This window comes from Tursiops truncatus, chromosome 2 (assembly GCF_011762595.2).
Source record: "Tursiops truncatus isolate mTurTru1 chromosome 2, mTurTru1.mat.Y, whole genome shotgun sequence".
Classification (NCBI taxonomy): Eukaryota; Metazoa; Chordata; class Mammalia; order Artiodactyla; family Delphinidae; genus Tursiops; species Tursiops truncatus.
In genome coordinates, this window is record NC_047035.1 from 147,045,439 (window position 1) to 147,062,186 (window position 16,748).

At 44.0% G+C, this 16,748-nt stretch overlaps 1 protein-coding gene and 1 non-coding gene across 7 annotated transcripts in view; one reads left to right on the plus strand and one right to left on the minus strand.

The window, feature by feature from the left end:
- Positions 1–16,748, minus strand: part of DIP2C (disco interacting protein 2 homolog C) — a 354,106-nt gene that overhangs the window by 191,812 nt on the left and 145,546 nt on the right. The window lies entirely within an intron of this gene.
- On the plus strand, positions 13,015–13,118 carry LOC117311261 (U6 spliceosomal RNA). The gene has a single exon (XR_004525486.1). It is a non-coding gene; the product is annotated as a U6 spliceosomal RNA (small nuclear RNA).

Here is a 16,748-nt window from a genome sequence, read left to right on the forward strand (position 1 = left end):
ATCCTCAGATTTGAAGACTTCTCTATTTTGCTAGATGTTTTGTAGTTTTACATTTTACACTGAGATCTATGATCCTTAATTTTTGTATAAGGTGTGGGATTCAGGTCTAGTTTTTTTTTTTTGGCCTATGGATGTCCAATTCCTCCAATATGATTTATGGAACAGGTCATCCCTCCGCCATTGAATTCGTTTTGCTCCTTGGTCAAAAATTAATTGGGCATTTTGTGTAGGTCTGAGTTCCCCACCCCATTCCACTGCTCTGTGGGTCTAACCCACACTCTTGACAACTGTGGCTACACAGGAAGCCTTAGCATGGGGAAGAATGATTTCTCCTACTTTATTCTTATCAAAGCTGTTTTGGCTATTCGAGGGCCTTTCCCTTTCCACATAAATTTTAGGAAAAGTTTGTTATGTCTACCACAAAGCTGAGAACTTGATAGGCGTTCTCTTAAATCTACAGATCAATTTAGGAAGAATTGACATCTTTACACATTGCATCATCTGATCCATGAACAAGGTATTTAACTCTGATTTCTTTCACCAGCATTTTGTGATTTTCATCATTCTGATCCTTTGATAACGCACATTTCCATATGGAACCTCTATCCTTAGGTTCCCAAAGAAAACAGTCCAACTCCAGGTCAATTCTAGAGTGTATGTGCCTGGCTCATCCCCTTTTGACCATTTCGGACGACATCCTCTGAGCCATCAGCCGGGATGAACAAAGAAGGGAGGGCCCAGCCCTGACCACATGTGACCTGACAGTAAGAAAAACCACAGCACAAGCAGCCATAACCCTGTGTGTGGAGAAGGCACAGACCTGGATTCGGGAAGTGGGGACTGGCTCCCAGAGGGTCACTTACCCAGCTGTAAGTCGGCTAGGAGCACAACCTCCCCAGCCCTCAGTTTTCCCATCTGTACAATGAGGAGCCAGACTCGGATCTACAAAGCCTCAAGAGCCCTCCAGTGAAAGCAGGGGTGCAGAGCAGACCCAGAGGGCTCCCCTCTTAGAGGTGAGACTACGGAGAGGCAGAGAGATGTAAGGGAGGACAGGAATGCGCACGCGAGAAGGGACAGAGGGGAGCAGGGGTTTGGTTCTGTGGAGACTGGGCAAAGCGCAACATGACAAGCAGCTGCAGCGTGCGCGCGAGAAAACGTGCAAGAACCCAGAAGTTCAACGTGAAATACAGCAGGGGATTCACCACAGGATCCTAAGACAAGAAAACAGGGCTTACGAGAATCAGATAATTTTAATTAAGCCTAAAAACACAGTTTAGGAGCGAAGCATGGTTTAAAATTTCTCTTTGAATGTGAAGCGGTAGGTTGGTAACTAGGGCATCCAGTCCACGCTGAAGGGTGCTCGTGTTCTCCCGACATTTGGGGAGGGGCTGCTGTTCTCACCCAGCATCCCAGGCAGACCCTCAACCCAGAGCACCAAGTCCTCCACTTACTCAGAAGCCCACTCTCCTCCTTGTGCCCACCCGTGGGGTCTCACTGCCCCCACTGGGAGCCCCGCAGTCCCAGGATGCCACGTCACACCAGGTGAGCGCATCACAGGTAAACAAGCTCTAGGTTCTGTGCACTAGCTTCCTGGCTTCAGGCAACCACGTTCCCCTTTCACACTGTAAACTCCTCATCAGTAAGAACATCCTCCATCCCATCATCACTGGATAGGGCACAAAGCGAATACATCCACCACTTGGAGCCTCAAGCCGTGAGGACCACCCTGCTGGAGATTCCATGTGTAGGGGGCAGAGGAAGGGCCCCTTTCAAAAATCGGACAGCTCTTTTGTTTACAGGCAGAACCAAGGCAAAAACTGCTTTTTTTGAGCAGGAACAAGGCCCTTTTAACACAAGATTTACAGAGCATTTATGTAAATTACATGTCACAGGAACATGCATGGACCAAACGCAGGAAAACATCAACCCATCGCATCAGCTGGATGAACCCCAATGAGCCCCTTCTCTTGTGAAGAAATATTTAAGTACACACACACTCATATTTTCTCCACAGTTAAATTTAAAAAACCATTTCTGGCACAATGAGCTTAAGTGCTTAAGTAGAAGTAAATGAAAAAAAAAACAGAAAAGCCCAACCCTGTGATTCCTTCCCCATCCCCACAAACTGTTAATAGATTTTGAATATTGGTCTGTGTGGGAAGACTTCTGTTTTTTCAAGTAAAAGAATCACTGAAGAAAAATATAAAAGATGCTAAAGTGTATCTTGCGGATTTAAAAAAAAATTACCGGGCAAGGAGAAAGTACACACACTTTATCTCCTCCAGCAGTTTCTGGTTGTTCCACCGTAGCAGCTACTTTTCTTTTTACCAACTTCAGAATGAATCCTCACCGATGGTAAGGAGGAAGGGAAGAACCTTCACCTCAACTTGTAACACCCGTTTGGTGCTGCAATTAGCTGACTACTCTGTCTTCTGCCAAAAGCTTATCCTCTACAAACGTACATGTGATCCAGTAAAGATCAATCCCACGATGCACGTCAGTTACATAGATCTAGACAAACCTGATTTGTGGAAGCCGGATGCTCAACTGTCTAAAGAGCACAATGGTAAGACAGACGCTTCACTGTGACAGTCCCCCAGGACACGGGCTACAGAATACAGGGAACATGGAGGGAGGCAGAAGTGAAATTTCTTGAGGCAACTATCATACATTGGGAGGTGGAATCTCAAAACATAAGTGCCACAAAATTAGTTATTTTGGAATAGGCTGGGATAGGGAAGATATCTGTGAAGAGTTTTAAAAACACTTCAGTTTTTGCAACATTCCGCTATGCAGTTGACCTATTTCCTAGCAATCTTCTCTGTGGCAACAACAATCTTGTCCCCATTACTCTTCTGGCCTGTGATCACTTCTTGCTTCACTAAGGGCAAAGAAAGGAATAAGACATCTACAAAGTGTTGAGTCCAAGAAAGCATTCTTGGTCTGAACATAAGATAACCAACTGAAGGAAAGTGCTTGGAGCATTTCCCCTGAACCTTGCTGGCTGTGCGCAGGCGACTCTGGGGGAACATGATGTCTCTTGACAGCCAGCCACCTGGGCTACACAAGCCTCGTGTGTTTCTCTCTCCCAGTCCACCAGGACTCAGGATGGGGCCGGGCTCAGCATCTGCCGCAGATGAGCAGTCCAGACACTGTCATCCTTGCTTCTGCTGGTCCCCAGGCAGCTTTTTAGTGGGCTTGTTAGGAATGCACTTTCTGTCCATCAGTGACTGTTTGACTTACATTTTATTTACCTGAAATTCAATTTCTACCCATTTCTTCTCAGCTAAATAAAATTCTTCAAGGAGGAAATCTGCTCACCTTCCCCTGTATCTTCCCTTGACTATTTAATCTTCCATCAGCATACACAGCACCTCAGTGCCAACTCACACTCTACCCCAGGGACAGCCGAGGCCCAAAAAAACTTCCACTGTGCCACTGAGTTAAGGAACCTATGAGAATATGTTGAATCCTACTGGCTAATAATTAATAAAAAATTTCAAAACTCTGTAAATGCTTACGTATAAGTTTCTCTGTACTGTATGATTTATTTGCAAACTGACATTTCTTACCAACGTTACTCTAGTTTACAAAGAACTGTTGACCGTATGAAGAATGACTTCCTGTTTTTGTGGAAGGAACCAATTCTGAAAAACTTAGTCTAGATAATTTTCTCCCCTAAGCAGGCAGACCCTCCTCAACATTCTTGATTACTTTGAATGGACTGAGAATAGCTTGTTCAGTGGAAACGACACCACCTGATCCCCTTGATGGCAAGACTGGTGGATGTGCACCTGCAGACTGGTTGCCAGCACTGGCCCCAGGAACCAAGGCAGTCACATCTATCATCTGTGTCCCTTTTTGAACTGTTGGGCTTTTCCAAAGGACACCTGGGACTTCTAGTCGTCATTCATCAAACTGTTCATGTTACCCTACAGAATCGACACACTAATCCCTGGAACTTCATAATGACCCAAGTGCTAGCTTAGGGATCCAAGACCACCATGGTTGGAGGGGGGTGGATGGACCCCAACTCTAAGCTGGTCAGCTCCTGCTCAGAAAGGTTCCTGGGCCACCTCAGAGGGTAAGTTTAGACACAGAAAATAAAACTGGCGACCCCCTCAGCAAGCCCAGACCACCTATAAATGTTTATAGGGATTTGGGCCAGGTCAGGTCCTCTGCGCAAATCCATACACTAGGAGCACCCTGGTAGACGTACTCACTTCCCTCAAAAACCACCCCTGCCCCGGGTCAGCCAGCGGTCAGGGTCAGAGGTAGGCTCACACGCTGCTCCCTGCAGCTGTCCTGCCTTTCCCACCAGCAGGGCCCCGAGCAACTTCAGGAAGCCCAAGATGCTGGCCAGGAGGCCGCCTGTCACAGGCACGGTGATGTAAGCCTCGTTTTCCTCTCTGAAATGAGGGGCCACCACAGCCCTCTGTTTCTTCTCTCAGATGGGAAAGAACACAGTATCAAAGGGGCACTCTGACCTTCTGGAAATCCAAGATCTGAAGAGCACACTGCTACTGTCCAAGACTGAATCACCTCTGAAATGGTACAAAATACAGCTTTCACTTGGCTCTTATTAAATAAGCTTCATACTCATTCCTACTCAAAATTCCCAAACACCATGGAAGTGACCCTGACTTTTATTTTCCCATTCATTCATCCAAGAGATCCTACTATGTGCCAGAAACAGACACAACCCCTATCACTAAACAACTGCTGAATGAAAGATTAAATAACAGTTACATTCTCACTTTTAAACCATGTTTAACGATATACATAAAGTGGTGCCTAAATTAATGAGTCCAGTGACTTTCTTAAACAAATTGCCCCATCTGGGCAAGTAATGGTAATAAAATGGAGACAAAGATTTTATTAGAAAGATAAAAATGACTGAATATTATCTCCCTCTTATAGTTTTGCAAGATGCAGAATATTCGAGGATTTTTATATCATTTTATCTTCAAATTATACATATATAAATATATATAACATATATAAATATTATATAATTATATGTATAAATATATATATTTAAATATTTATACATATAAACTTAAAAATCCTGCTTTCTAAAATAATGGCTCTGTCCTGAAAAGGCCTGCAGTTAAAGGATTTGGGGGGGTGGGGGGAGGAGGGCAAAAAACATACTAGAAGACGTGTAGTAGGCTAGTTATTTTGAGTAAGTTTGTATAATGGTTACTTCTTTTTGTGAGACCAATGAGCTACAGGAATTCTCCCAGCAAACACTGAGGCTTCCTGTGAACAAAATCACTTTCAAGGTCAAAATTACCCTGAACTACTGGGAATAAAACATCTGGACAATCTTGGCATATAATGTGTGTGATAAAGTTTTGATGAGTCCACTACCTAATATTAAATAAGAATAACCATGACAGTACAAACTCCTAACTTATGGAAACATTATGCTTTCTAAACATTTTGCCCAACTTTGATCACGTGGCAATTATTAATAATACATCTATTCAAAAGGTAAATAATGAAGCATAATGTATACAATCCTCTACCCACTGATGTGTCATTAGAAGTGGAAGGCGCTGTAAACAAAGATCTCTGCTTTAGTCTTGGAACCCACAATCTCTGCTGGATTTTCGAGTACGTGTGTATTTACAGGTAATCTTTACAAAGTATGCATATTCCAAAATACGCTCCATACAATCACAGGATAAGAAAAAAAAACCCCTTCCATTTGAAATAAGAAAAAATAATGAGTAATCAAAGCTTAAATCAATATGCAAAGACAATGTGAAAATGTGCTCATGTTGCAAACTAACTTGGATAGCAAAGCAATTCAGACAAGCCAAGGACCAGGGTAGAAAAGCACAGGTGAAAATGAAATGACACTTAACTCAGTGTGCAAGCCCAGTGGTTAAGGATGTACAACACTGTTCACTCATCTGCAGTAACTCTTCCATGCCTACACTGTTTGGAGTCCTTGGCACTTAAACTCAAATTTCCACCCACTTTGAGACTGTTGTCTGTCCTGCCTACCTGGTAAGGAGCAGGGACATTCCTGACCATTATTCCTGGGCTTCCCATAGGCCCTGCAGTCAGGGTACAGTCAGCCACTTAACACATCCACTGAAGTGTTGGACACATCAGGGTAACCCAGTGACTGCTTTTTTACCCCAGTGCTTTCTCACCAACTGCCCTTAATGGGTCCTTTTACATTTTCTGTTCGTAAATGTTTACCTTCCTAAGGCGTGTGGTATTGAAAATTTTTAAATGCAGCCCACAAATATATGTGGTTTTGGTTTGTTTGTTTTTGTTTTTGTCCTAGAGGCATATTATTAAGGTAAACCAAATTCACAAAGATTATAAGGGTTTCCTGAAAACTGACTTCTAATTTTGAGGGGAAAAAATGGCTCTCTACTATTAATACTGATATAGAAGAGTGTTGATGTCTTCTTTGTTTATGGAAAGGGAGAAAAACACTGAATATTTATACATACATGAGCATACATATATGCCGTTGTATCCAAACAACTTAAGATATGTGTTCTTACAAATGTAGGTCAAAACTAGTAAACAAAGTGTATGTCGAAAGCACGTGACTTTTAAGAGTCCTACACTTTCTAAATACATGTATCCAATATTGGGTATTTTCCTTCAGGGGCACTATACTTAATTTAACATTCCTTTTTTTTTTTTTTTTTTTTTTTTTGCGGTACGTGGGCCTCTTACTGTTGTGGCCTCTCCCAGTGTGGAGCACAGGCTCCGGATGTGCAGGCTCAGCGGCCATGGCTCATGGGCTCAGCCGCTCCGCAGCATGTGGGATCTTCCCGGACCGGGACACGAACCCGTGTCCCCTGCATCAGCAGGCGGACTCTCAACCACTGCGCCACCAGGGAAGCCCTAACATTCCATTTTTAGTCACTGGTTTTAGAATCCGTGATTAGTTTCAGGCAAAAGAAATATATTTAACTTATACTACTGAATTAATGACTTCTAGAAAAAAAGCCACCGAATTAATAATGCCTTCTAGGAGAAAATGGTTAAACTTTGCAAGCTAAATTTGCTGGACCTCACATAAACTAAAAGGTTTGCTTTTTAAAGTTATTTCTGTTGTGTGTTTGTGTATGTTTCCCTTGAGAATGGAAATCGCCACTTAATTTTACTCAAAAGCAACAGACACCTGTGCAGGGTTTGAACCAAAGGTTACTCTTCAGTGTGGCCCGTAATCCTCACCCTTCACTGTGCCTGACACACCTTCCAAGTGGAAGTCATTAACTATAACCAAGAGGGAATGAGCAGAAAGATGACACCATCCCCAGTGTTCAGCATTCATACAAGTATTTACACTAGTAAAACATTCACCACAGGAAAACAAACAAAACCCACCCACGTTCACTCATGGTAGCTGGCAGATTCATTTTCATGACAGTTTTAAGTATTTCATTAAGTAAAAGGATCTAACTGGAACCTTCAAGAAAAACAAACTTTTATGCAGAGAGACAGGCATTTGCAAACACTAATGGTGAAGACAGGACTTCACACCCCGGCTACCCATTGTGGAGGCTACAGGATGCAGACGATCCCTGCTCATACAGTTGAGTGTCTGAAAAGCTTCCAAACTCAACGATGTAAAGACTCTGATGCCAGCTGAACTTAAACCATGAATTTCCAATCAGAAAACAGGAAAATGAACCAGCTCCCAGTGACACTTCCTCTTCTCTGCATATGGGCAGGAACAGCATGAATGTCAGCCACCTCAGAGTGAGAAAAGGTCCCGCTTATCTCACTGGCTCTGAGGGATGTATTCGATCCCACCACGGACACCTGCTCACACTGACGAACTACACCGTTTCCTTACGCTTTATTCTACTCAGACGTTCCGACCAGGAGGGAGTGTCCCCTTCACCACTGCTGCGCACGAAATCTGAGTTTCCACTGATGTGCTTGGAGTGTTTAAGCAGCAGACCTGCAGCTCAGTTCAGGAAGCCGAGCTGGTCAAGTGTTTTCCACTTGCTGGCACCCAACGGTCGTGAGAGCATCAACCCTGTTCTCAGCATCTTTCCATCTCTGTCCACTGAATCTTCACAGCCTGCCTCCGGGGCAGCTGTTGCCAAGAGAGTTCTCAAGCTGGGAGGGCTGAGCTCAGACCACCCGGAGCAGCTATCCTGGTCCTTCCAGACCATGGCTTCTTCCAGGGATAGGCCCCAGGGATTAGCCCAGACGTGTCTGCTTCCCCCTCATTCTTAAGGGTCCCAGACTCCAACCCTCAAGGGCACTGCTGCTGCTTTCTCGCCAGCATTTTCTTTCCTTGTCTTCATTGCTCCCAGCCACGCACATTCCAGGCCCTGGTGGCCCAGTGGCTCCCACTCCAGCAGCCTGTGTGTGGTTAGGACTCCCACATATCAAATGCCAACGCTCACGTATATTATCATCTATTCCCCTGGATCTGATAATCAGGAGTCTGAGTATTGGAATTAGGAGACTATGTTTGCTTAGTATTGTGGAAGTAAAAGATAAGATTCTAAGTGCCTACAACGACCTCATTTCTGTACCTAAGCAAACACAGTGGTGGCAAAAGACAAAAGGGGTTTTTAATGTCTTCTTTCTATACAAAATGAATGCAATTTAATTTCTTCATGTCCGCATTTTCAACATTTCTCACCTGGCAAGCATGCAAATACTAATTTCCAAAGAAATAAGCTGTTCTGTAATTTTAACATTTAGCATTATCACTATTAAGAATTATCCCAAAAGAGACAAGATAATCTTGTTCTCACATTCACAAATTGATAGTTACATAGCTCAATAACAATTTAATGGAAAGGAAACATTTCATTTTAGGTTTCTGATCTAAAAAAAAATGAACAGAATTCTGGCAAAGAGATAAACATTAATTACGTAACTATGCAAAATGCCTCAGGAAAAGTTAACAAATAATGTAAAACAATTATTTAAAATGTTATAAATGTAGCTGAGTTTTAATAGTAATTTGTCCATAGTTAAAAGTGTCACAAAAACCTTTTAAAATTTTGATACTGAAAGAATAACTCTTCCAGCTTGCATTTTGTATCCATTCATGGTTAACACTTCGAGTAATTTTTAGCTGATATTTTTAACATATGCATAGTTATTACTCAGTTGAAGTATATCCCTTTCTACTCCAAGACTGATTTTCATACTTATGCTGATTTTTAGTAAGTGAAGGCAGCTTTAAAAGATGTCAAGATATCTAAAAATAAGAATTTAGCCCTCAAAAAAAGCTGTAAGCACCCCTGCAGGGATCGCACAGCAATCGTGTCTCATCTGATTTCAGTATATACATAAAGGTTCACTCCCTTCTTTACACACGATGGTAAACATTCACCATCAACACAAGACGCTCCTGGATCTGCTAATGGTGGACTAAGACAAAACTAATGGCCCCACAGTAGGGTTCAGCTGTAAAAGCTACGACATTAAGAACCTGTTTATGCTCAAAACTAGTTCCTTTGATTTGGGTTGGGGGGATACATTGTAGGGAATCCCTCACCCAGTGGAATAGCTTGTACTCAGAAGGTCCACAGGAAACTGGGTGTTTACCCTAAATGCTGGTGGAGCTTCCCACCCACCCCACGCCCTACTCCCCACTGTTACGGAACAACAGTGTGAGAAGGTACGTGAGGGGGACGGTGAGGGGGACGTTCCCCAGCCCCACTGGTGATGTCAGGATTCGACCACAAACATAGGAGGGGTTAGAGAAAGTCTTCCAAGTTTAATAACCTTCCTACAGACCCTCTTTCTTTGGAAATCAGTGAATACACATTATTTTGCCCATTTTAGCGACAACCACACAAGGAGGAATTTCTGAACATCGGACTATTTCCTGTGTGTGAAAGTACCAGCTGAATCACTCAGTAGCTGTCCCTTGTCCCTACTTAGAATCGGCGCACATTACTAGCCATGCTTCGGCTCAAAGTCCTCCCTCTTCAAGGAGCACAGAGTATCAGGTGGCGAGCAGGCTGTCACCCTCACCCCACATCTGTAGATTGGGAAAAGCCAACCCAAGAAATAGGACGCGAATTCTTGGTCACTCTGCTTGTCACATCCTGCCAGATACATCAGCACACGCTGGCTTTCCAGTTAAACAGCAACACAAGCTTATCGATGTACCTGTTCTTTAAAAATCAGAGGCAAATTCAGATTTGAAGTTAATATGAGTGATACTATACTAACTCAGTATCTCAAGATAAGAGAAACAGAAGCAGCAGAAGCGAGAGACACACCAGAGAAGGGTAGTTCCTCCAAGAGGCGGCAACTATGGCTTTAGGGGTTTTCTTGGCAACTTATACAAAAAAAGGTACCCTGGGCCACTGACTACTTGCTGTCGATGGGAAAGGACATCCACTGGTGCATGGAAACAACCTTTCCTGGAATGACCCCCAGCAGCGAGCACCATGGGTCCTTGCGTAAGCAGGTGTACGTGTCGTCACCCTATGCATAATACAGAACCACACTTAACCCCCACATTTCAGAAGTCTGAGGATGACATGGAGTCAGCCTAGACTCACACAAGACCCCCTGAGGGTACTGCAGGGTGACGTGGCATCAAGCCCTTCCTGACAAGCTTGCTTTGCAGGTGATCTGCACTGAGCCCAGAATCCTTCATCCGTCCCGCTCTGCCTGGTGCCCACGCAGGGACACAAGGCTCAACAGGGACCCAACTCCCAGGTCCAAGGCCATCACCAACCTGAAAGAGCTGTCTAGACTCTTTCCAGACATGGCTGTTGGATGTAACAACTCACTCGCGCCAGAGCTTTTTCCTTACCTTGTGGGTTTTAAGAAAGGAATGCAGAAATTCAGGTCTGGTGGGACGAACACCTGTGGATGCCTGACTCCATGGAAACATTCTAATGCTGGACTCCGCCGCCCCACCCAGTCCACGCGGCCTCCACGCTGCAGCTTGGCACTAAAGCCCCTTCCCACCCCCATCCCTACGGCTCTTTATTCCACGCACAAGTCCCTACCTTGCCAAGCCCATTCTCTTTCCCTGAAACACCTCCCCATCCCTCTCTGAGTACTTACTGTGTTCATCAAATCTAATCCAAGGCAAATTACATTACCTACCACCAAGGTAAAAATACGCTAATTAAACTAGGCTGCTCCCTTGATTGTAAAGTGCATCCCCATTTCAGAGACGGTAAATGAAAAACAAACAAAAAGAAGAGGGGTTGAGAGGAGTCACAGGATCTGTGGATTTTTTCTCCCCTGAAGCTTCCTCCCACCACACGAACCTGCCCACACTTGTCACACCTGGTCTGAGAGCTCCCTGAGGACAGGGCACTGGCACCTGTTCTCACCACAGCGCCCAAGGACTTGCACAATACAAGTTTCTTGCTGGTGATGATGACAAAAGGAATTCCTCATTATCCTCAGATCATGAGAGGAAAAAAACAAGCAGTCCTGGATGATGTTCCAGGACTGCTATTATGCGGTGGCCACAGGGAGCACACTGTGGATAAGGCCGTGCGTGGGAGGCCAACTGGAGCAAGAGCCCAGGCTGGATCGAAGCCAGTAAACAGGCAAAGCATAAGCCTGTCCCACTTCTGAACTTTCCAGGCTCACAAACCCACTCACTCAGTCACCGATTTGTCCAGCGGGGCCTCCATTCCCACCACAGGTCCCAGAGGAGGTGCCATTTGGGCAGGACGGTGGCACAGCTTCTCTCAGGGCCCAATCCGTCACCTTCATCATCAAAACTGGGCTGAAATCTAACCCTCCCACCAACATGACTCTGAGCTGAGTACAGGGAGGACAGACACGGTCTCTTACTGTCTGTAATACTCCTTCCCCGCGTGCTTCCAGTTACAAACGCACCATGTGGTTAGAAGTCACGCTCCTGCTTCTGACGCTGCAGAGGGAAGGGGTCGATGCTGACACCAGGGAAACCGACATACAGATGTGCAAATGCTGAGGGTGACAAGGTACTTTAAACAGCTGCTTCTTCCACAAAAACCTTGATCTAGTCTTGGCGATAACAGAGAGAACATGAAGCTTAACTCAGAGAAAAACGATGCTTTTCCCCACAATACAAGCTCATGAATAACCAAGGACATGCTCACTGCTTCCTGGTACAGTTCACTTTACTTACACCCTGAAAAATATCTGAATTAATGAATAGTACTAAAACAAAAAAGTCATGCAACAAAATTTAGAAGGCTGTGTCAAATTTCAGTAGATCCAAAGATTTTGAACCAAGATTGCTAATTAATAAGCTAAGATAGTGGACAGTTTTTATATAGATCAGGGAGCATCACTAACTGGGGTGATGCTGGAAATTCCACTGTGAAATTTAAAACATGGACATACTGAAAAAATGATCAGAAGTAAAAGTGAAACATCCAATGTAATTTTTAAGTAATGGTAATACAGAGCTTAAACCAGCCACACTGTGCATTATATACTTTAAAGACGTGTATGTATATGCAGAGACTTATTAGAGATTAATTTAGGATGGGGAAGAAAAAAGAAAGTCAGAAATGAATTTAAATGACTTCGGCATTACACAAAAAATGTATTTCCATATCCACAGCGGCTTTCTGAGTAAGAACGCTTACATAAAGATGCATATCCCAACTATAAACAATTTGGTTATCTATGGGAAGAGACAGTGTCTCTCTCCGGGAAATACATGAATTCTTTCAACCTGACTGGACTCTGAGGCCCATGGGTCTTCCTGACGTCCATCACATCATTTTCTCTGCTCTCCACCACTTGGCCCTGCACATTTCCTGGCGCCCTCCCTCTATGCTCAAAGCCTGGGGCTATCAACACCCCAAAACTCTGTTATCTTTCTGTTCTGCTGCCATCAACTATTAGCCACAGAACTTTCACTTCTGCGCAAATAAGTAGAAAACTGGAAAAATACAAAACCTTTTAGCTTTTTAATATTTTGCCTTTTCAGATAATACAGATGATCTGAAAACATAACAGATCTTAAGCACTGACTGTACTTCCAAGGTTTGTTAATATACTGCCTACATCTGTGTATTAAAGTGAGTGCTCACTTCGGCAGCGTATATACTAAAATTGGAACAATACAGAGAAGATTAGCATGGCCTCTCAAGGATGACACTCAAATTCGTGAAGCGTTCCATATTTTTAAAGACAAACACCATATAATGTCACTTACATGTGGAATCTAAATATGGCACAAATGAACCTATGTACAAAATAGAAACAGACTCACAGACATAGAGAACAGACTTGTGGTTGCTAAGGGTGAGGAGGAGAGGGATGGACTGGGAGTTTGAGGTTGGTAGATGCAAACTATTACATCTAGAATGAATAAACAACAAGGTCCTACTGTATAGCACAGGAAACTATCTTCAGCATCCAGTGATAAGCCACAATGGAAAAGAATATAAAAAAAGAATGTGGGGCTTCCCTGGTGGCGCAGTGGGTGGGAGTCTGCCTGCCGGTGCGGGGGACGCGGGTTCGTGCCCCGGTCCGGGAGGATCCCACGTGCCGCGGAGTGGCTGGGCCCGTGAGCCATGGCCGCTGAGCCTGCGCGTCCGGAGCCTGTGCTCCACAACGTGAGAGGCCACAACAGTGAGAGGCCCGCGTACCGCAAAAAAAAACAAAAAAACAAAAAAAAACCCTGTGGCGGGCCCCTCACTGTGAGGATGCCCGAACTCTTGAGTGTGTAACTTTCACTTCTGCACTGAATAAACTGCTTCTTTAAAAAAAAAAAAAAAAAAAAAAGAATGTGTATAACTGAGTCACTTTGCTGTACAGCAGAGATTGGCACAGCATTGTAAATCAACTATACATCGATAAAATAAATAAATAAAACTAAAAACAAAGTGTGTTGTCTGATATATGTCATTTAATCAATAAATATCCATAGGGCATAAACTGTTGGCTACATTTAGTTGTGATAACGTTTTAAGTGAAAAGCTTTAAATTCAGTGAATTTAGATATCCCTCAAAATTTAATCCTTCTGACACCTGTTAATTGAGAATGCTACACCTGAATATTACAAAATCAAGAAAAGTGTTTAAATCGTGGAGCTCTAAATATATCCACACATGCACTGTGATATACTAATACATAAACGTTCGAACTTTAGCATTTTCACCAATTTTTGAGCCCAAATTCCTTGATTTTCACAACTACAGGTGAATAAACATCTACGTAAGTGTAAAGTTCAAGCGCTGGCTCTTTAAAGCCACTGAGTCTGACTCCAGGCAGCGCAAAATGAGGTTTACTTACCTACAGACAAACCTAATTAGTGTACCAGTGGTGACACTGCACTCATGAGTCCCACAATCTCACATTTAAGCAAAGACGCTGAACATGAGGATTCTTTATCGTGATTCTGCTTTCGGGGGAAGACTACATAACAGCCTTTGGTTTCTGACTCTCTATGTCAAAGACAGCTCTATGAAGCAGCTGTGCTGCTTCTGGTGCCAAAGAATGGATCAGCTCATTAAACTAAAGAAAAACAGGTTAAAAACATAACCCTGCAAACCCTGAGCAAAATCATCCCAGGTCTAATTCCATCTGTGCCACTCTGACTGCATTCCTGGTCACAATGCTGGAGTCATTACCCGTAAGATGAGAAGTCAGAGCAAGGTGATCTCTGCATCCTGCCAGTTCTGGAGTTAATCACTGATTCTGTGATTAACTTCTCAGTGAATTAGCTAATGTCACAGTTACGTTTTGAGTAATTTGGCTATATGTATATTAACAGGGAAATCCTGGACACACACCACCACAGGCCACTTCCCTCACACAGCCTTTACTATTATCTTTTTTCTTTTAAATTAGTTTTATTTTTAGAGAGTTTTAGGTTCACAGGAAAATTGAGAGGAAGGGACAGAGATTCCCCATGTATCCCCTGCCCCCATACATGCACAGCCTGCCCCACCATCAACATCCTCCACTATCAAGATCCCCCACCAGATGGGACATTTGTTAGAACTGGTGAACTTACAGGGACACATCATCATCACCCAGAGTCCACAGCTGACATTAGGGTTCACTCTTGGTCTTGGACATTCTGTGCATCTAGGGTTCCTCCATGTCTCTTCATGGCTTGATAGCTCTTTTTTTGGCTGAATAATATTCTACTGTCTGGATGGACCACAGTTTATTCACCTACTGAAGGACAAAACTTCCGAGTTTTGAAAGTTATGAATAAAGCTGCTGTGAGCATCCGTGTGCAAGGTTCTTTTGTGGACTTAAGTTTTCAACTCCTTTGGGTAAATACCAAGGAACGTGATTGCTGGATCACATGGTAAGAGTACGTTTAGTTTTGTAAGAAACCACCAAACTGTCTTCCAAACTGGCTGTACCATGTTGCATTCCTACCAGCGGTGACTGCGAGTTCTGGTTGCTCCACACCCTTACCAGCATTTGGTGTTGTCAGTGTTCCAGATTTTGGCCATGCTAATAGGTGTGTAGTGATATCTCATTGATTTAATTTGCATTTTCCTGTTGACACACGATGTGGAGCATCTTTTCATAAGCATATTTGCCATCTGTATCTTCTTTGGTGAGGTGTCTTTTCAGATCTCCTGTCCATTTTTCGTTTGGATTGTTTGTTTTCTTATTGAGTTTAAAGAGTTCATTGTGTATTGTGGGTAACAGTCCTTTATCAGACGTCTTTTGCAAATATTCTCTCCCATCTGTAGTTTGCCGTCTCCTTCCCTTGATGCTATGTATTTAATTACACAGAATATGGACTTCCCAGTTCATCTCAGTTTTCACCACTTCCTACTGCTGTTGACCTCACTCCCTCCCCAGGCCTCTTCTGACCTTGCTTCTTTAGTTTTCTTGATTTTCAACATGCAACAACGTTCTACTGAAGGGAACAAAAGGCAGAAGGGCTTGCAGCCTCAGGGCAGGAGGCACACATCACAATGGGAAACCCCTCAAATCACATGCCAAGCAAAGTACCTCCCAAAGCCTGAGCAAGGAGCAGGAGCCCATGTCCCAGGCTGGGAGCTCCCTGCTGTATCAGCCAAGCAAGTAACCTGAAACTCAAAACCCCACCAAATGGGGCAAAACCTTTCACTGCCAAAGGTTTTTAATGAATAAACTAAAGGTCGGGCTTCCCTGGTTGCGCAGTGGTTAAGAATCCACCTGCCAATGCAGGGGACATGGGTTGGAGCCCTGGTCCGGGAAGATCCCACACGCCGCGGAGCAACTAAGCCCATGAGCCTCAACTACTGAGCCTGCGCTCCAGATCCCGCGAGCCACAACTCCTGAAGCCCATGTGCCTAGAGCCCGTGCTCTGCAACGAGAAGCCACCACAGTGAGAAGCCCACGCACCGCAACGAAGAGTAGCCCCCGTTCACCACAACTAGAGAAAGCCCGCGCCCAGCAACAAAGACCCAATGCAGCCATAAATAAATAAATAAATATATAAATAAAATACGCTTTTAAAAAAAGAAACTAAAGGGCAATGCCTTGAATGAGAAAACAGTAATGGCTTCAGATTGTTTGCATGGTTGCAGTGTTTTTTTGTACCTTATGTAAGGAACCTGAGAGCACACACCACGACTTCTGAGTCTGGACCTAAAAATTCCAGCTCAAGAGAGCCTAACAATTTCAGGAATCTGAGGAGTAGGGCCAACGGGATCCTGCAGGAGCTGAGGACAAGCGCTGACCATGTGGTCAGTGTCAGTCAGCTAGGGTGTGGCCTGGGGCTGGCCACGTCTCCTCTCCTCTGCTCTCCTGGGTCTCAGCCAGCAGTCCAACACCCCCACCCCCAGCCCCAGGACCC